We start from the raw sequence: 22,027 nt of genomic DNA on the forward strand, positions 1-22,027 counted from the left end.
ACCAACCAACCTAACCAACCAACCTAACTAACCAACCTATCCAACCAACCTAATCAACCAACCTAGGCAACCTAACCTAACCAACCAACCTAACCAACCAACCTAACCAACCTATCCTCCCTTCTTATTATCTGACCCGAATTTTCGGTTCGTGTCAGAGTCCATGAGTGTCCATGTGCGTGTCCGTGTCTGTGAATCCATGGGGTTTTGGGTCCAGGAAGCTATTTGTGTCAACCCAAATTGCCTCCCTTCTCCCCACCTGAAATCCAGGTGGATTGAAAGACCTGACCTAGGTCAGTTGATCCATGTATCCGTCCGTGGGCCCCCGGACTTCAACCCTTCCCCACATTCCAAAGGGTCAGTCAATCAATCTTGGCTATCCAGAGAATCTATCGAAACTGATGCTCCTACAGGAGGGGACACACAGAGAAATCTGTGCCCTGTACTTGCAACCATTCCGACAGGCTCGAACGCAGGTCTGTCCGGATTAAGAACATGTTCTATCCGACTAGGCCACGCTGGAGTTGCCTTCTGAATCAAATTTGGCACTTGTATTTATATCTCATAGCAAGGTTAGTTAGTGTCTATTTATGAACAGTTGCCATGATTGACATGTGAAGTTGTTAATTTGTGTTGTCAGTTAGAAATACCTGACAGCTTTGTTTGATGAGGTTGCAGTCCCGTGAAGCAGTTTTATGAATGAATATTGGAGAATTTAGGCTAACTGACATGTACTCACCTAGTTGTACTCACCTAGTTGTGTTTGCGGGGGTTGAGCTCTGGCTCTTTGGTCCCGCCTCTCAACCGTCAATCAACAGGTGTACAGATTCCTGAGCCTATCGGGCTCTGTCATATCTACACTTGAAACTGTGTATGGAGTCAGCCTCCACCACATCACTTCCTAATGCATTCCATTTGTCAACCACTCTGACACTAAAAAAGTTCTTTCTAATATCTCTGTGGCTCATTTGGGCACTCAGTTTCCACCTGTGTCCCCTAGTACGTGTGCCCCTTGTGTTAAATAGACTGTCTTTATCTACCCTATCAATCCCCTTCAGAATCTTGAATGTGGTGATCATGTCCCCCCTAACTCTTCTGTTAGGGGGGACATATAGGACTGACTTCTGGACTGTCACATATGTCACTTCTGGACTGACATATAGGTAGATGTGTGTGTGTGTGTGTGTGTGTGTGTGTGTGTGTGTGTGTGTGTGTGTGTTTAAAAGTATGTATTAATTAATAATTAGTGTGGTGTTTCCAAATAAGTTTGAGAATGGTAAACAAGCAATCCAATATCTAATATGTGCTATTTTATGTCTCATTCTATAAAATATATGTTTTACTAGGGAAGGAAAATCCGGTTTGTTTTTTTCTTCGTTTTATTTCAAGAATAAATAGTACATAGGGGAAGAAACGAAGGTTTTGGCTGGTTAAATATAGCGTTGTGGCCGCCATTTTCTGTGTTGGGGGTGGGGTGTGTTGTGGGATTGTGGATGGGGTGGTATGGGGGGGGGGTAGGGGTACGGCGGCCTCCATTGTGGGGGGTGTTGGTTTGGGAGGGGGCACGGTGGGGGGGGGGAGTGGTCCTGAGATGCTACCTTGGGAAGTGTCGTTGGGGGGGGGGGAGGGGGATGGGTTGGCAGTTAGGTATTTAAATTTAATTTTGTAAGATAGGTTATGTAGAGCGAAGTGTTGAGGAAGGAATAAGAAAAGTGTTTAGGACTGAGTTGAGTGTATTAGTTTTTGTGATTGATGTTAGCAGGAAGGTAGGTGGTTGAAATGTGTAAAGATTTGTTAATGAGATCATTTGGTTAATAATGTAGGAATTAAGAGTAAGTGATCACTGGAGATAGATATTCAACAGCATATTGAGTGGACAAATTTTAGCAGGTAGGTAGGCCGGCCGGGCGGCAGAGAGCCAATGGACTGACATATAGGTAGACGTTTTCTTCATGGATGGTAAACTATTATTAAAATGGCATGTACACATTTCCATGTGCGACATTCATGTACACACACACACACACACTGACCCACGGAGACTGCCCAAATATGTATACCATCAGCAGCAGTTGGTGTTCCCAGGCAGGTCACCCATCCATGTACTAACCAAATTCAACGGTGCTTAACCTGACTGATGTATGGGACGAGACGCAGTGTTCTCAAGGTGGTAGGTAGGTAGTATGGCTGTTTCTATTGTATACAAGTAGTAACTAATCACATGTGAGTGAGTGAGTTAAGATAATGGTAACTGCAGCGGGCGGGCAGGCAGGCGGAGGTACATAGCAGCCAATTCTCCATTAATGATAGTACTTATTGCAACTATTTAGTCAAATTAACCAACAACAAATGGACTACTACTACTTCTTCTACTACTACTACTACTACTACTGTTGCTCCAAAATAGAAAAGGATGGGATGCCGCCGCTGCCATTGATCTCGCACAAGTTGCTGCTGCTGCTGACAAATAACTCATCCTAGGCCTTGCATATGCTCTCTTAGGCTTCATTTAGTCAATACGTGTAACATCATTGAGTCGGGGGACAGGCAGACAGGCATTTTATACATGTTACGCTTATATAGTGGTCTCCAACACCCACCACCCCACAAGATCCATCTAGGGACTGATTAACTAACCCTCACTCACCACGCCCCAAGTAGCTTGCTTACTAACTCCTGGATACCTATTTACTGCTAGGTGAACAGGGGCATTCGCTGATAAGAAACGCTACCAACAGTTACAGTCCTCTTTCTATTTCTACAAACCTAGCCTATTTCCTAGCCAAAACTAACCTAGCCCATTTCCTAGCCAAAACTAACCTAACCTAATCTAACCTAACCTAACCTAACCTAACCATATCTAAACTAACCTAACTAACTTACTTTTGTATACCTATTTACTGCAAGATGAACAGAGGCATTCGGTGATAAGAAACGCTACCAACAGTTACAGCCCTATTTCTATTTCTACAAACCTAGCCTATTTCCTAGCAATAACTAACCTAACCTAACCTAACCTAATTTAACCTAACCTAACCTTATCTAAACTAACCTAACTAACTAACTTCTGGATACCTATTTACTGCTAGGTGAATAGAGGCGTTCGGTGATAGGAAACGCTACCTACAATTACAGCCCTCTTTCTATTACTATTTCTACAAACATAGCCTATTTCCTACCCTAAAATAACCTAACCTAACCTAACCCTCCACACCTAGCTGATTTCCTAGCCAAAACTAACCTAACCAACTCCTGGATACCTATTTACTGCCAGGTGAACAGAGGCATTCGGTGATAAGAAACGTTACCTAAAATTCCAGCTATTTTTTTCTCTTTATTATATTTATTGTTTTTAAATAATTTATAATTTATTTATACTCTATTCATTTTTTTATATTTTTTTACCTATTTCTATTTCTACAAACGTAGCCAATTTCCTAGCCTAAACTAACCTAACCTAAATATATATATATATATATATATATATATATATATATATATATATATATATATATATATATATATATATATATATATATATATATTATTAAATATGACCGAAAAAGTAAGATTAATAATTCTAACACGAATTTTCTTGATCTTTCGTAAACTACCCACCTCAAGACTCCGCTCCAATATAGAAGCATCAAGAAATATGGACCAATAGGCTTTCTACAATCACTTCCATTCAATACCCATTGTTTCGTGTTCTGTCTTGTGTTGATGAAATTAATACCCTATTAATACCACCTCACCCCATCCATCTCACTCAAATGTAGATATAAACAAATCGGAGATGTGTAAGTTCTATTCAGTTGTGTATGTGTAAACTAAAGTCTTTGAAAATGTAATAAGTTTTACGAAACGCGCTCAAGTGTCGCGTCAGACTAGAAATAAAAATGAATTTTGGAGAATTGATTTTGAATTACCACCAACAGTGAAAAGAAATGTACGAAAGATCGAGAAAATTCGTGTTAGAATTATTAATCTTACTTTTTCGGTCATATTTAATAATATATGTCTACAGGAAAGACTGCTACCAAATATACTAATATATATATATATATATATATATATATATATATATATATATATATATATATATATATATATATATATATATATATATATATATATATATACTATATATATATACCAACCACAAAATAACCAACCATACCTATACCTTACCAACATACCCTAACCAACCCAACCTAAGCATACATATTATCTAAATTTGATAACTAAACCATAATTATGCTTGTTTTAACCTAAAATTCTAACCTCAAATTCTAACCTAATTCTAGTTCTAACCAACCTAACCAAACCAACCAACCTAACCAACTAACCTAACTAAGCTAACTAACCAACCTAACCAACCAACCTAACCAACCTAACCAACCAACCAACCCAACCTAACCAACCAACCTAACCAACCAACCTAACTAACCAACCTATCCAACCAACCTAATCAACCAACCTAGGCAACCTAACTTAACCAACCAACCTAACCAACCAACCTAACCAACCTATCCTCCCTTCTATTATCTGACCCGAATTTTCGGTTCGTGTCAGAGTCCATGAGTGTCCGTGTGCGTGTCCGTGTCTGTGAATCCATGGGGTTTTGGGTCCAGGAAGCTATTTGTGTCAACCCAAATTGCCTCCCTTCTCCCCACCTGAAATCCAGGTGGATTGAAAGACCTGACCTAGGTCAGTTGATCCATGTATCCGTCCGTGGGCCCCCGGACTTCAACCCTTCCCCACATTCCAAAGGGTCAGTCAATCAATCTTGGCTATCCAGAGAATCTATCGAAACTGATGCTCCTACAGGAGGGGGACACACAGAGAAATCTGTGCCCTGTACTTGCAACCATTCCGACAGGCTCGAACGCAGGTCTGTCCGGATTAAGAACATGTTTCTATCCGACTCGGCCACGCTGGAGTTGCCTTCTGAATCAAATTTGGCACTTGTATTTATATCTCATAGCAAGGTTAGTTAGTGTCTATTTTATGAACAGTTGCCATGATTGACATGTGAAGTTGTTAATTTGTGTTGTCAGTTAGAAATACCTGACAGCTTTGTTTGATGAGGTTGCAGTCCCGTGAAGCAGTTTTATGAATGAATATTGGAGAATTTAGGCTAACTGACATGTACTCACCTAGTTGTACTCACCTAGTTGTGTTTGCGGGGTTGAGCTCTGGCTCTTTGGTCCGCCTCTCAACCGTCAATCAACAGGTGTACAGATTCCCGAGCCTATCGGGCTCTGTCATATCTACACTTGAAACTGTGTATGTGAGTCAGCTCCACCACATCACTTCCTAATGCATTCCATTTGTCAACCACTCTGACACTAAAAAAGTTCTTTCTAATATCTCTGTGGCTCATTTGGGCACTCAGTTTCCACCTGTGTCCCCTAGTACGTGTGCCCCTTGTGTTAAATAGACTGTCTTTATCTACCCTATCAATCCCCTTCAGAATCTTGAATGTGGTGATCATGTCCCCCCTAACTCTTCTGTTAGGGGGGACATATAGGACTGACTTCTGGACTGTCACATATGTCACTTCTGGACTGACATATAGGTAGATGTGTGTGTGTGTGTGTGTGTGTGTGTGTGTGTGTTGTGTGTGTGTGTGTGTGTGTGTGTGTGGTGTGTGTGTGTGGTGTTTAAAAAGTATGTATTAATTAATAATTAGTGTGGTGTTTCCAAATAAGTTTGAGAATGGTAAACAAGCAATCCAATATCTAATATGTGCTATTTTATGTCTCATTCTATAAAATATATGTTTTACTAGGGAAGGAAAAATCCGGTTTGTTTTTTTCTTCGTTTTATTTCAAGAATAAATAGTACATAGGGGAAGAAACGAAGGTTTTGGCTGGTTAAATATAGCGTTGTGGCCGCCATTTTCTGTGTTGGGGGTGGGGTGTGTTGTGGGATTGTTGATGGGGTTGGTATTGGGGGGGGGGGGTAGGGGTACGGCGGCCTCCATTGTGGGGGGGGGGTGTTGGTTTGGGAGGGGGCACGGTGGGGGGGGGGGGGGGAGTGGTCCTGAGATGCTACCTTGGGAAGTGTCGTTGGGGGGGGGGGGCAGGGGGATGGGTTGGCAGTTAGGTATTTAAATTTAATTTTGTAAGATAGGTTATGTAGAGCGAAGTGTTGAGGAAGGAATAAGAAAAGTGTTTAGGACTGAGTTGAGTGTATTAGTTTTTTGTGATTGATGTTAGCAGGAAGGTAGGTGGTTGAAATGTGTAAAGATTTGTTAATGAGATCATTTGGTTAATAATGTAGGAATTAAGAGTAAGTGATCACTGGAGATAGATATTCAACAGCATATTGAGTGGACAAATTTTAGCAGGTAGGTAGGCCGGCCGGGCGGCAGAGAGAGCCAATGGACTGACATATAGGTAGAACGTTTTCTTCATGGATGGTAAACTATTATTAAAATGGCATGTACACATTTCCATGTGCGACATTCATGTACACACAACCACACACACTGACCCACGGAGACTGCCCAAATATGTATACCATCAGCAGCAGTTGTGTTCCCAGGCAGGTCACCCATCCATGTACTAACCAAATTCAACGGTGCTTAACCTGACTGATGTATGGGACGAGACGCAGTGTTCTCAAGGTGGTAGGTAGGTAGTATGGCTGTTTTCTATTGTATACAAGTAGTAACTAATCACATTGTGAGTGAGTGAGTCAAGATAATGGTAACTGCAGCGGGCGGGCAGGCAGGCGGAGGTACATAGCAGCCAATTCTCCATTAATGATAGTACTTATTGCAACTATTTAGTCCAAATTAACCAACAACAAATGGACTACTACTACTTCTTCTACTACTACAACTAATACTACTGATGCTCCAAAATAGAAAAGGATGGGATGCCGCCGCTGCCATTGATCTCGCACAAGTTGCTGCTGCTGCTGACAAATAACTCATCCTAGGCCTTGCATATGCTCTCTTAGGCTTCATTTAGTCAATACGTGTAACATCATTGAGTCGGGGGACAGGCAGACAGGCATTTTATACATGTTACGCTTATATAGTGGTCTCCAACACCCACCACCCCACAAGATCCATCTAGGGACTGATTAACTAACCCTCACTCACCACGCCCCAAGTAGCTTGCTTACTAACTCCTGGATACCTATTTACTGCTAGGTGAACAGGGGCATTCGCTGATAAGAAACGCTACCAACAGTTACAGTCCTCTTTCTATTTCTACAAACCTAGCCTATTTCCTAGCCAAAACTAACCTAGCCCATTTCCTAGCCAAAACTAACCTAACCTAATCTAACCTAACCTAACCTAACCTAACCATATCTAAACTAACCTAACTAACTTACTTTTGTATACCTATTTACTGCAAGATGAACAGAGGCATTCGGTGATAAGAAACGCTACCAACAGTTACAGCCCTATTTCTATTTCTACAAACCTAGCCTATTTCCTAGCAATAACTAACCTAACCTAACCTAATTTAACCTAACCTAACCTTATCTAAACTAACCTAACTAACTAACTTCTGGATACCTATTTACTGCTAGGTGAATAGAGGCGTTCGGTGATAGGAAACGCTACCTACAATTACAGCCCTCTTTCTATTACTATTTCTACAAACATAGCCTATTTCCTACCCTAAAATAACCTAACCTAACCTAACCCTCCACACCTAGCTGATTTCCTAGCCAAAACTAACCTAACCAACTCCTGGATACCTATTTACTGCCAGGTGAACAGAGGCATTCGGTGATAAGAAACGTTACCTAAAATTCCAGCTATTTTTTTCTCTTTATTATATTTATTGTTTTTAAATAATTTATAATTTATTTATACTCTATTCATTTTTTTTTATTTTTTTACCTATTTCTATTTCTACAAACGTAGCCAATTTCCTAGCCTAAACTAACCTAACCTAAATATAATATATATATATATATATATATATATATATATATATATATATATATATATATATATATATATATATATATATATATATATATATTAAATATGACCGAAAAAGTAAGATTAATAATTCTAACACGAATTTTCTTGATCTTTCGTAAACTACCCACCTCAAGACTCCGCTCCAATATAGAAGCATCAAGAAATATGGACCAATAGGCTTTCTACAATCACTTCCATTCAATACCCATTGTTTCGTGTTCTGTCTTGTGTTGATGAAATTAATACCCTATTAATACCACCTCACCCCATCCATCTCACTCAAATGTAGATATAAACAAATCGGAGATGTGTAAGTTCTATTCAGTTGTGTATGTGTAAACTAAAATCTTTGAAAATGTAATAAGTTTTACGAAACGCGCTCAAGTGTCGCGTCAGACTAGAAATAAAAATGAATTTTGGAGAATTGATTTTTGAATTACCACCAACAGTGAAAAGAAATGTACGAAAGATCGAGAAAATTCGTGTTAGAATTATTAATCTTACTTTTTCGGTCATATTTAATAATATATGTCTACAGGAAAGACTGCTACCAAAATATACTAATATAATATATATATATATATATATATATATATAATTATATATAATATATATATATATATATATATATATATATAAACCAACCACAAAATAACCAACCATACCTATACCTTACCAACATACCCTAACCAACCCAACCTAAGCATACATATTATCTAAATTGATAACTAAACCATAATTATGCTTGTTTTAACCTAAAATTCTAACCTCAAATTCTAACCTAATTCTAGTTCTAACCAACCTAACCAAACCAACCAACCTAACCAACTAACCTAACTAAGCTAACTAACCAACCTAACCAACCAACCTAACCAACCTAACCAACCAACCAACCAACCTAACCAACCAACCTAACCAACCAACCTAACTAACCAACCTATCCAACCAACCTAATCAACCAACCTAGGCAACCTAACTTAACCAACCAACCTAACCAACCAACCTAACCAACCTATCCTCCCTTCTTATTATCTGACCCGAATTTTCGGTTCGTGTCAGAGTCCATGAGTGTCCGTGTGCGTGTCCGTGTCTGTGAATCCATGGGGTTTTGGGTCCAGGAAGCTATTTGTGTCAACCCAAATTGCCTCCCTTCTCCCCACCTGAAATCCAGGTGGATTGAAAGACCTGACCTAGGTCAGTTGATCCATGTATCCGTCCGTGGGCCCCCGGACTTCAACCCTTCCCCACATTCCAAAGGGTCAGTCAATCAATCTTGGCTATCCAGAGAATCTATCGAAACTGATGCTCCTACAGGAGGGGACACACAGAGAAATCTGTGCCCTGTACTTGCAACCATTCCGACAGGCTCGAACGCAGGTCTGTCCGGATTAAGAACATGTTCTATCCGACTAGGCCACGCTGGAGTTGCCTTCTGAATCAAATTTGGCACTTGTATTTATATCTCATAGCAAGGTTAGTTAGTGTCTATTTATGAACAGTTGCCATGATTGACATGTGAAGTTGTTAATTTGTGTTGTCAGTTAGAAATACCTGACAGCTTTGTTTGATGAGGTTGCAGTCCCGTGAAGCAGTTTTATGAATGAATATTGGAGAATTTAGGCTAACTGACATGTACTCACCTAGTTGTACTCACCTAGTTGTGTTTGCGGGGGTTGAGCTCTGGCTCTTTGGTCCCGCCTCTCAACCGTCAATCAACAGGTGTACAGATTCCTGAGCCTATCGGGCTCTGTCATATCTACACTTGAAACTGTGTATGGAGTCAGCCTCCACCACATCACTTCCTAATGCATTCCATTTGTCAACCACTCTGACACTAAAAAAGTTCTTTCTAATATCTCTGTGGCTCATTTGGGCACTCAGTTTCCACCTGTGTCCCCTAGTACGTGTGCCCCTTGTGTTAAATAGACTGTCTTTATCTACCCTATCAATCCCCTTCAGAATCTTGAATGTGGTGATCATGTCCCCCCTAACTCTTCTGTTAGGGGGGACATATAGGACTGACTTCTGGACTGTCACATATGTCACTTCTGGACTGACATATAGGTAGATGTGTGTGTGTGTGTGTGTGTGTGTGTGTGTGTGGTGTGTGTGTTTAAAAGTATGTATTAATTAATAATTAGTGTGGTGTTTCCAAATAAGTTTGAGAATGGTAAACAAGCAATCCAATATCTAATATGTGCTATTTTATGTCTCATTCTATAAAATATATGTTTTACTAGGGAAGGAAAATCCGGTTTGTTTTTTTCTTCGTTTTATTTCAAGAATAAATAGTACATAGGGGAAGAAACGAAGGTTTTGGCTGGTTAAATATAGCGTTGTGGCCGCCATTTTCTGTGTTGGGGGTGGGGTGTGTTGTGGGATTGTGGATGGGGTGGTATGGGGGGGGGGTAGGGGTACGGCGGCCTCCATTGTGGGGGGGGGGGTGTTGGTTTGGGAGGGGGCACGGGGGGGGGGGGGAGTGGTCCTGAGATGCTACCTTGGGAAGTGTCGTTGGGGGGGGGGGCAGGGGGATGGGTTGGCAGTTAGGTATTTAAATTTAATTTTGTAAGATAGGTTATGTAGAGCGAAGTGTTGAGGAAGGAATAAGAAAAGTGTTTAGGACTGAGTTGAGTGTATTAGTTTTTGTGATTGATGTTAGCAGGAAGGTAGGTGGTTGAAATGTGTAAAGATTTGTTAATGAGATCATTTGGTTAATAATGTAGGAATTAAGAGTAAGTGATCACTGGAGATAGATATTCAACAGCATATTGAGTGGACAAATTTTAGCAGGTAGGTAGGCCGGCCGGGCGGCAGAGAGAGCCAATGGACTGACATATAGGTAGACGTTTTCTTCATGGATGGTAAACTATTATTAAAATGGCATGTACACATTTCCATGTGCGACATTCATGTACACACACACACACACTGACCCACGGAGACTGCCCAAATATGTATACCATCAGCAGCAGTTGGTGTTCCCAGGCAGGTCACCCATCCATGTACTAACCAAATTCAACGGTGCTTAACCTGACTGATGTATGGGACGAGACGCAGTGTTCTCAAGGTGGTAGGTAGGTAGTATGGCTGTTTCTATTGTATACAAGTAGTAACTAATCACATGTGAGTGAGTGAGTCAAGATAATGGTAACTGCAGCGGGCGGGCAGGCAGGCGGAGGTACATAGCAGCCAATTCTCCATTAATGATAGTACTTATTGCAACTATTTAGTCAAATTAACCAACAACAAATGGACTACTACTACTTCTTCTACTACTACTACTACTACTACTGTTGCTCCAAAATAGAAAAGGATGGGATGCCGCCGCTGCCATTGATCTCGCACAAGTTGCTGCTGCTGCTGACAAATAACTCATCCTAGGCCTTGCATATGCTCTCTTAGGCTTCATTTAGTCAATACGTGTAACATCATTGAGTCGGGGGACAGGCAGACAGGCATTTTATACATGTTACGCTTATATAGTGGTCTCCAACACCCACCACCCCACAAGATCCATCTAGGGACTGATTAACTAACCCTCACTCACCACGCCCCAAGTAGCTTGCTTACTAACTCCTGGATACCTATTTACTGCTAGGTGAACAGGGGCATTCGCTGATAAGAAACGCTACCAACAGTTACAGTCCTCTTTCTATTTCTACAAACCTAGCCTATTTCCTAGCCAAAACTAACCTAGCCCATTTCCTAGCCAAAACTAACCTAACCTAATCTAACCTAACCTAACCTAACCTAACCATATCTAAACTAACCTAACTAACTTACTTTTGTATACCTATTTACTGCAAGATGAACAGAGGCATTCGGTGATAAGAAACGCTACCAACAGTTACAGCCCTATTTCTATTTCTACAAACCTAGCCTATTTCCTAGCAATAACTAACCTAACCTAACCTAATTTAACCTAACCTAACCTTATCTAAACTAACCTAACTAACTAACTTCTGGATACCTATTTACTGCTAGGTGAATAGAGGCGTTCGGTGATAGGAAACGCTACCTACAATTACAGCCCTCTTTCTATTACTATTTCTACAAACATAGCCTATTTCCTACCCTAAAATAACCTAACCTAACCTAACCCTCCACACCTAGCTGATTTCCTAGCCAAAACTAACCTAACCAACTCCTGGATACCTATTTACTGCCAGGTGAACAGAGGCATTCGGTGATAAGAAACGTTACCTAAAATTCCAGCTATTTTTTTCTCTTTATTATATTTATTGTTTTTAAATAATTTATAATTTATTTATACTCTATTCATTTTTTTTTATTTTTTTACCTATTTCTATTTCTACAAACGTAGCCAATTTCCTAGCCTAAACTAACCTAACCTAAATATATATATATATATATATATATATATATATATATATATATATATATATATATATATATATATATATATATATATATATATATTATTAAATATGACCGAAAAAGTAAGATTAATAATTCTAACACGAATTTTCTTGATCTTTCGTAAACTACCCACCTCAAGACTCCGCTCCAATATAGAAGCATCAAGAAATATGGACCAATAGGCTTTCTACAATCACTTCCATTCAATACCCATTGTTTCGTGTTCTGTCTTGTGTTGATGAAATTAATACCCTATTAATACCACCTCACCCCATCCATCTCACTCAAATGTAGATATAAACAAATCGGAGATGTGTAAGTTCTATTCAGTTGTGTATGTGTAAACTAAAATCTTTGAAAATGTAATAAGTTTTACGAAACGCGCTCAAGTGTCGCGTCAGACTAGAAATAAAAATGAATTTTGGAGAATTGATTTTTGAATTACCACCAACAGTGAAAAGAAATGTACGAAAGATCGAGAAAATTCGTGTTAGAATTATTAATCTTACTTTTTCGGTCATATTTAATAATATATGTCTACAGGAAAGACTGCTACCAAAATATACTATATATATATATATATATATATATATATATATATATATATATATATATATATATATATATAAACCAACCACAAAATAACCAACCATACCTATACCTTACCAACATACCCTAACCAACCCAACCTAAGCATACATATTATCTAAATTGATAACTAAACCATAATTATGCTTGTTTTAACCTAAAATTCTAACCTCAAATTCTAACCTAATTCTAGTTCTAACCAACCTAACCAAACCAACCAACCTAACCAACTAACCTAACTAAGCTAACTAACCAACCTAACCAACCAACCTAACCAACCTAACCAACCAACCAACCAACCTAACCAACCAACCTAACCAACCAACCTAACTAACCAACCTATCCAACCAACCTAATCAACCAACCTAGGCAACCTAACTTAACCAACCAACCTAACCAACCAACCTAACCAACCTATCCTCCCTTCTTATTATCTGACCCGAATTTTCGGTTCGTGTCAGAGTCCATGAGTGTCCGTGTGCGTGTCCGTGTCTGTGAATCCATGGGGTTTTGGGTCCAGGAAGCTATTTGTGTCAACCCAAATTGCCTCCCTTCTCCCCACCTGAAATCCAGGTGGATTGAAAGACCTGACCTAGGTCAGTTGATCCATGTATCCGTCCGTGGGCCCCCGGACTTCAACCCTTCCCCACATTCCAAAGGGTCAGTCAATCAATCTTGGCTATCCAGAGAATCTATCGAAACTGATGCTCCTACAGGAGGGGACACACAGAGAAATCTGTGCCCTGTACTTGCAACCATTCCGACAGGCTCGAACGCAGGTCTGTCCGGATTAAGAACATGTTCTATCCGACTAGGCCACGCTGGAGTTGCCTTCTGAATCAAATTTGGCACTTGTATTTATATCTCATAGCAAGGTTAGTTAGTGTCTATTTATGAACAGTTGCCATGATTGACATGTGAAGTTGTTAATTTGTGTTGTCAGTTAGAAATACCTGACAGCTTTGTTTGATGAGGTTGCAGTCCCGTGAAGCAGTTTTATGAATGAATATTGGAGAATTTAGGCTAACTGACATGTACTCACCTAGTTGTACTCACCTAGTTGTGTTTGCGGGGGTTGAGCTCTGGCTCTTTGGTCCCGCCTCTCAACCGTCAATCAACAGGTGTACAGATTCCTGAGCCTATCGGGCTCTGTCATATCTACACTTGAAACTGTGTATGGAGTCAGCCTCCACCACATCACTTCCTAATGCATTCCATTTGTCAACCACTCTGACACTAAAAAAGTTCTTTCTAATATCTCTGTGGCTCATTTGGGCACTCAGTTTCCACCTGTGTCCCCTAGTACGTGTGCCCCTTGTGTTAAATAGACTGTCTTTATCTACCCTATCAATCCCCTTCAGAATCTTGAATGTGGTGATCATGTCCCCCCTAACTCTTCTGTTAGGGGGGACATATAGGACTGACTTCTGGACTGTCACATATGTCACTTCTGGACTGACATATAGGTAGATGTGTGTGTGTGTGTGTGTGTGTGTGTGTGTGTGTGTGTGTGTGTGTGTGTGTGTTTAAAAGTATGTATTAATTAATAATTAGTGTGGTGTTTCCAAATAAGTTTGAGAATGGTAAACAAGCAATCCAATATCTAATATGTGCTATTTTATGTGTCATTCTATAAAATATATGTTTTACTAGGGAAGGAAAATCCGGTTTGTTTTTTCTTCGTTTTATTTCAAGAATAAATAGTACATAGGGGAAGAAACGAAGGTTTTGGCTGGTTAAATATAGCGTTGTGGCCGCCATTTTCTGTGTTGGGGGTGGGGTGTGTTGTGGGATTGTGGATGGGGTGGTATGGGGGGGGGGTAGGGGTACGGCGGCCTCCATTGTGGGGGGGGGGTGTTGGTTTGGGAGGGGGCACGGTGGGGGGGGGGGAGTGGTCCTGAGATGCTACCTTGGGAAGTGTCGTTGGGGGGGGGGGCAGGGGGATGGGTTGGCAGTTAGGTATTTAAATTTAATTTTGTAAGATAGGTTATGTAGAGCGAAGTGTTGAGGAAGGAATAAGAAAAGTGTTTAGGACTGAGTTGAGTGTATTAGTTTTTGTGATTGATGTTAGCAGGAAGGTAGGTGGTTGAAATGTGTAAAGATTTGTTAATGAGATCATTTGGTTAATAATGTAGGAATTAAGAGTAAGTGATCACTGGAGATAGATATTCAACAGCATATTGAGTGGACAAATTTTAGCAGGTAGGTAGGCCGGCCGGGCGGCAGAGAGAGCCAATGGACTGACATATAGGTAGACGTTTTCTTCATGGATGGTAAACTATTATTAAAATGGCATGTACACATTTCCATGTGCGACATTCATGTACACACACACACACACTGACCCACGGAGACTGCCCAAATATGTATACCATCAGCAGCAGTTGGTGTTCCCAGGCAGGTCACCCATCCATGTACTAACCAAATTCAACGGTGCTTAACCTGACTGATGTATGGGACGAGACGCAGTGTTCTCAAGGTGGTAGGTAGGTAGTATGGCTGTTTCTATTGTATACAAGTAGTAACTAATCACATGTGAGTGAGTGAGTCAAGATAATGGTAACTGCAGCGGGCGGGCAGGCAGGCGGAGGTACATAGCAGCCAATTCTCCATTAATGATAGTACTTATTGCAACTATTTAGTCAAATTAACCAACAACAAATGGACTACTACTACTTCTTCTACTACTACTACTACTACTACTGTTGCTCCAAAATAGAAAAGGATGGGATGCCGCCGCTGCCATTGATCTCGCACAAGTTGCTGCTGCTGCTGACAAATAACTCATCCTAGGCCTTGCATATGCTCTCTTAGGCTTCATTTAGTCAATACGTGTAACATCATTGAGTCGGGGGACAGGCAGACAGGCATTTTATACATGTTACGCTTATATAGTGGTCTCCAACACCCACCACCCCACAAGATCCATCTAGGGACTGATTAACTAACCCTCACTCACCACGCCCCAAGTAGCTTGCTTACTAACTCCTGGATACCTATTTACTGCTAGGTGAACAGGGGCATTCGCTGATAAGAAACGCTACCAACAGTTACAGTCCTCTTTCTATTTCTACAAACCTAGCCTATTTCCTAGCCAAAACTAACCTAGCCCATTTCCTAGCCAAAACTAACCTAACCTAATCTAACCTAACCTAACCTAACCTAACCATATCTAAACTAACCTAACTAACTTACTTTTGTATACCTATTTACTGCAAGATGAACAGAGGCATTCGGTGATAAGAAACGCTACCAACAGTTACAGCCCTATTTCTATTTCTACAAACCTAGCCTATTTCCTAGCAATAACTAACCTAACCTAACCTAATTTAACCTAACCTAACCTTATCTAAACTAACCTAACTAACTAACTTCTGGATACCTATTTACTGCTAGGTGAATAGAGGCGTTCGGTGATAGGAAACGCTACCTACAATTACAGCCCTCTTTCTATTACTATTTCTACAAACATAGCCTATTTCCTACCCTAAAATAACCTAACCTAACCTAACCCTCCACACCTAGCTGATTTCCTAGCCAAAACTAACCTAACCAACTCCTGGATACCTATTTACTGCCAGGTGAACAGAGGCATTCGGTGATAAGAAACGTTACCTAAAATTCCAGCTATTTTTTTCTCTTTATTATATTTATTGTTTTTAAATAATTTATAATTTATTTATACTCTATTCATTTTTTTTATTTTTTTACCTATTTCTATTTCTACAAACGTAGCCAATTTCCTAGCCTAAACTAACCTAACCTAATATATATATATATATATATATATATATATATATATATATATATATATATATATATATATATATATATATATATATATATATATTATTAAATATGACCGAAAAAGTAAGATTAATAATTCTAACACGAATTTTCTTGATCTTTCGTAAACTACCCACCTCAAGACTCCGCTCCAATATAGAAGCATCAAGAAATATGGACCAATAGGCTTTCTACAATCACTTCCATTCAATACCCATTGTTTCGTGTTCTGTCTTGTGTTGATGAAATTAATACCCTATTAATACCACCTCACCCCATCCATCTCACTCAAATGTAGATATAAACAAATCGGAGATGTGTAAGTTCTATTCAGTTGTGTATGTGTAAACTAAAATCTTTGAAAATGTAATAAGTTTTACGAAACGCGCTCAAGTGTCGCGTCAGACTAGAAATAAAAATGAATTTTGGAGAATTGATTTTTGAATTACCACCAACAGTGAAAAGAAATGTACGAAAGATCGAGAAAATTCGTGTTAGAATTATTAATCTTACTTTTTCGGTCATATTTAATAATATATGTCTACAGGAAAGACTGCTACCAAAATATATAATATATATATATATATATATATATATATATATATATATATATATATATATAATATATATATATATATATATATATATATATATATATATATATAAACCAACCACAAAATAACCAACCATACCTATACCTTACCAACATACCCTAACCAACCCAACCTAAGCATACATATTATCTAAATTGATAACTAAACCATAATTATGCTTGTTTTAACCTAAAATTCTAACCTCAAATTCTAACCTAATTCTAGTTCTAACCAACCTAACCAAACCAACCAACCTAACCAACTAACCTAACTAAGCTAACTAACCAACCTAACCAACCAACCTAACCAACCTAACCAACCAACCAACCTAACCAACCAACCTAACCAACCAACCTAACTAACCAACCTATCCAACCAACCTAATCAACCAACCTAGGCAACCTAACTTAACCAACCAACCTAACCAACCAACCTAACCAACCTATCCTCCCTTCTTATTATCTGACCCGAATTTTCGGTTCGTGTCAGAGTCCATGAGTGTCCGTGTGCGTGTCCGTGTCTGTGAATCCATGGGGTTTTGGGTCCAGGAAGCTATTTGTGTCAACCCAAATTGCCTCCCTTCTCCCCACCTGAAATCCAGGTGGATTGAAAGACCTGACCTAGGTCAGTTGATCCATGTATCCGTCCGTGGGCCCCCGGACTTCAACCCTTCCCCACATTCCAAAGGGTCAGTCAATCAATCTTGGCTATCCAGAGAATCTATCGAAACTGATGCTCCTACAGGAGGGGACACACAGAGAAATCTGTGCCCTGTACTTGCAACCATTCCGACAGGCTCGAACGCAGGTCTGTCCGGATTAAGAACATGTTCTATCCGACTAGGCCACGCTGGAGTTGCCTTCTGAATCAAATTTGGCACTTGTATTTATATCTCATAGCAAGGTTAGTTAGTGTCTATTTATGAACAGTTGCCATGATTGACATGTGAAGTTGTTAATTTGTGTTGTCAGTTAGAAATACCTGACAGCTTTGTTTGATGAGGTTGCAGTCCCGTGAAGCAGTTTTATGAATGAATATTGGAGAATTTAGGCTAACTGACATGTACTCACCTAGTTGTACTCACCTAGTTGTGTTTGCGGGGGTTGAGCTCTGGCTCTTTGGTCCCGCCTCTCAACCGTCAATCAACAGGTGTACAGATTCCTGAGCCTATCGGGCTCTGTCATATCTACACTTGAAACTGTGTATGGAGTCAGCCTCCACCACATCACTTCCTAATGCATTCCATTTGTCAACCACTCTGACACTAAAAAAGTTCTTTCTAATATCTCTGTGGCTCATTTGGGCACTCAGTTTCCACCTGTGTCCCCTAGTACGTGTGCCCCTTGTGTTAAATAGACTGTCTTTATCTACCCTATCAATCCCCTTCAGAATCTTGAATGTGGTGATCATGTCCCCCCTAACTCTTCTGTTAGGGGGGACATATAGGACTGACTTCTGGACTGTCACATATGTCACTTCTGGACTGACATATAGGTAGTGTGTGTGTGTGTGTGTGTGTGTGTGTGTGTGTGTGTGTGTGTGTGTGTGTGTGTTTAAAAGTATGTATTAATTAATAATTAGTGTGGTGTTTCCAAATAAGTTTGAGAATGGTAAACAAGCAATCCAATATCTAATATGTGCTATTTTATGTGTCATTCTATAAAATATATGTTTTACTAGGGAAGGAAAATCCGGTTTGTTTTTTTCTTCGTTTTATTTCAAGAATAAATAGTACATAGGGGAAGAAACGAAGGTTTTGGCTGGTTAAATATAGCGTTGTGGCCGCCATTTTCTGTGTTGGGGGTGGGGTGTGTTGTGGGATTGTGGATGGGGTGGTATGGGGGGGGGGTAGGGGTACGGCGGCCTCCATTGTGGGGGGGGGGTGTTGGTTTGGGAGGGGGCACGGGGGGGGGGGGGAGTGGTCCTGAGATGCTACCTTGGGAAGTGTCGTTGGGGGGGGGGGCAGGGGGATGGGTTGGCAGTTAGGTATTTAAATTTAATTTTGTAAGATAGGTTATGTAGAGCGAAGTGTTGAGGAAGGAATAAGAAAAGTGTTTAGGACTGAGTTGAGTGTATTAGTTTTTGTGATTGATGTTAGCAGGAAGGTAGGTGGTTGAAATGTGTAAAGATTTGTTAATGAGATCATTTGGTTAATAATGTAGGAATTAAGAGTAAGTGATCACTGGAGATAGATATTCAACAGCATATTGAGTGGACAAATTTTAGCAGGTAGGTAGGCCGGCCGGGCGGCAGAGAGAGCCAATGGACTGACATATAGGTAGACGTTTTCTTCATGGATGGTAAACTATTATTAAAATGGCATGTACACATTTCCATGTGCGACATTCATGTACACACACACACACACTGACCCACGGAGACTGCCCAAATATGTATACCATCAGCAGCAGTTGGTGTTCCCAGGCAGGTCACCCATCCATGTACTAACCAAATTCAACGGTGCTTAACCTGACTGATGTATGGGACGAGACGCAGTGTTCTCAAGGTGGTAGGTAGGTAGTATGGCTGTTTCTATTGTATACAAGTAGTAACTAATCACATGTGAGTGAGTGAGTCAAGATAATGGTAACTGCAGCGGGCGGGCAGGCAGGCGGAGGTACATAGCAGCCAATTCTCCATTAATGATAGTACTTATTGCAACTATTTAGTCAAATTAACCAACAACAAATGGACTACTACTACTTCTTCTACTACTACTACTACTACTACTGTTGCTCCAAAATAGAAAAGGATGGGATGCCGCCGCTGCCATTGATCTCGCACAAGTTGCTGCTGCTGCTGACAAATAACTCATCCTAGGCCTTGCATATGCTCTCTTAGGCTTCATTTAGTCAATACGTGTAACATCATTGAGTCGGGGGACAGGCAGACAGGCATTTTATACATGTTACGCTTATATAGTGGTCTCCAACACCCACCACCCCACAAGATCCATCTAGGGACTGATTAACTAACCCTCACTCACCACGCCCCAAGTAGCTTGCTTACTAACTCCTGGATACCTATTTACTGCTAGGTGAACAGGGGCATTCGCTGATAAGAAACGCTACCAACAGTTACAGTCCTCTTTCTATTTCTACAAACCTAGCCTATTTCCTAGCCAAAACTAACCTAGCCCATTTCCTAGCCAAAACTAACCTAACCTAATCTAACCTAACCTAACCTAACCTAACCATATCTAAACTAACCTAACTAACTTACTTTTGTATACCTATTTACTGCAAGATGAACAGAGGCATTCGGTGATAAGAAACGCTACCAACAGTTACAGCCCTATTTCTATTTCTACAAACCTAGCCTATTTCCTAGCAATAACTAACCTAACCTAACCTAATTTAACCTAACCTAACCTTATCTAAACTAACCTAACTAACTAACTTCTGGATACCTATTTACTGCTAGGTGAATAGAGGCGTTCGGTGATAGGAAACGCTACCTACAATTACAGCCCTCTTTCTATTACTATTTCTACAAACATAGCCTATTTCCTACCCTAAAATAACCTAACCTAACCTAACCCTCCACACCTAGCTGATTTCCTAGCCAAAACTAACCTAACCAACTCCTGGATACCTATTTACTGCCAGGTGAACAGAGGCATTCGGTGATAAGAAACGTTACCTAAAATTCCAGCTATTTTTTTCTCTTTATTATATTTATTGTTTTTAAATAATTTATAATTTATTTATACTCTATTCATTTTTTTTTATTTTTTTACCTATTTCTATTTCTACAAACGTAGCCAATTTCCTAGCCTAAACTAACCTAACCTAAATATATATATATATATATATATATATATATATATATATATATATATATATATATATATATATATATATATATATATATATATATATATTATTAAATATGACCGAAAAAGTAAGATTAATAATTCTAACACGAATTTTCTTGATCTTTCGTAAACTACCCACCTCAAGACTCCGCTCCAATATAGAAGCATCAAGAAATATGGACCAATAGGCTTTCTACAATCACTTCCATTCAATACCCATTGTTTCGTGTTCTGTCTTGTGTTGATGAAATTAATACCCTATTAATACCACCTCACCCCATCCATCTCACTCAAATGTAGATATAAACAAATCGGAGATGTGTAAGTTCTATTCAGTTGTGTATGTGTAAACTAAAATCTTTGAAAATGTAATAAGTTTTACGAAACGCGCTCAAGTGTCGCGTCAGACTAGAAATAAAAATGAATTTTGGAGAATTGATTTTTGAATTACCACCAACAGTGAAAAGAAATGTACGAAAGATCGAGAAAATTCGTGTTAGAATTATTAATCTTACTTTTTCGGTCATATTTAATAATATATGTCTACAGGAAAGACTGCTACCAAAATATACTAATATATATATATATATATATATATATATATATATATATATATATATATATATAATATATATATATATATATATATAAACCAACCACAAAATAACCAACCATACCTATACCTTACCAACATACCCTAACCAACCCAACCTAAGCATACATATTATCTAAATTGATAACTAAACCATAATTATGCTTGTTTTAACCTAAAATTCTAACCTCAAATTCTAACCTAATTCTAGTTCTAACCAACCTAACCAAACCAACCAACCTAACCAACTAACCTAACTAAGCTAACTAACCAACCTAACCAACCAACCTAACCAACCAACCAACCAACCAAAC

The sequence above is a fragment of the Procambarus clarkii genome, unplaced genomic scaffold (genome assembly GCF_040958095.1).
Source record: "Procambarus clarkii isolate CNS0578487 unplaced genomic scaffold, FALCON_Pclarkii_2.0 HiC_scaffold_110, whole genome shotgun sequence".
Taxonomy (NCBI): Eukaryota; Metazoa; Arthropoda; class Malacostraca; order Decapoda; family Cambaridae; genus Procambarus; species Procambarus clarkii.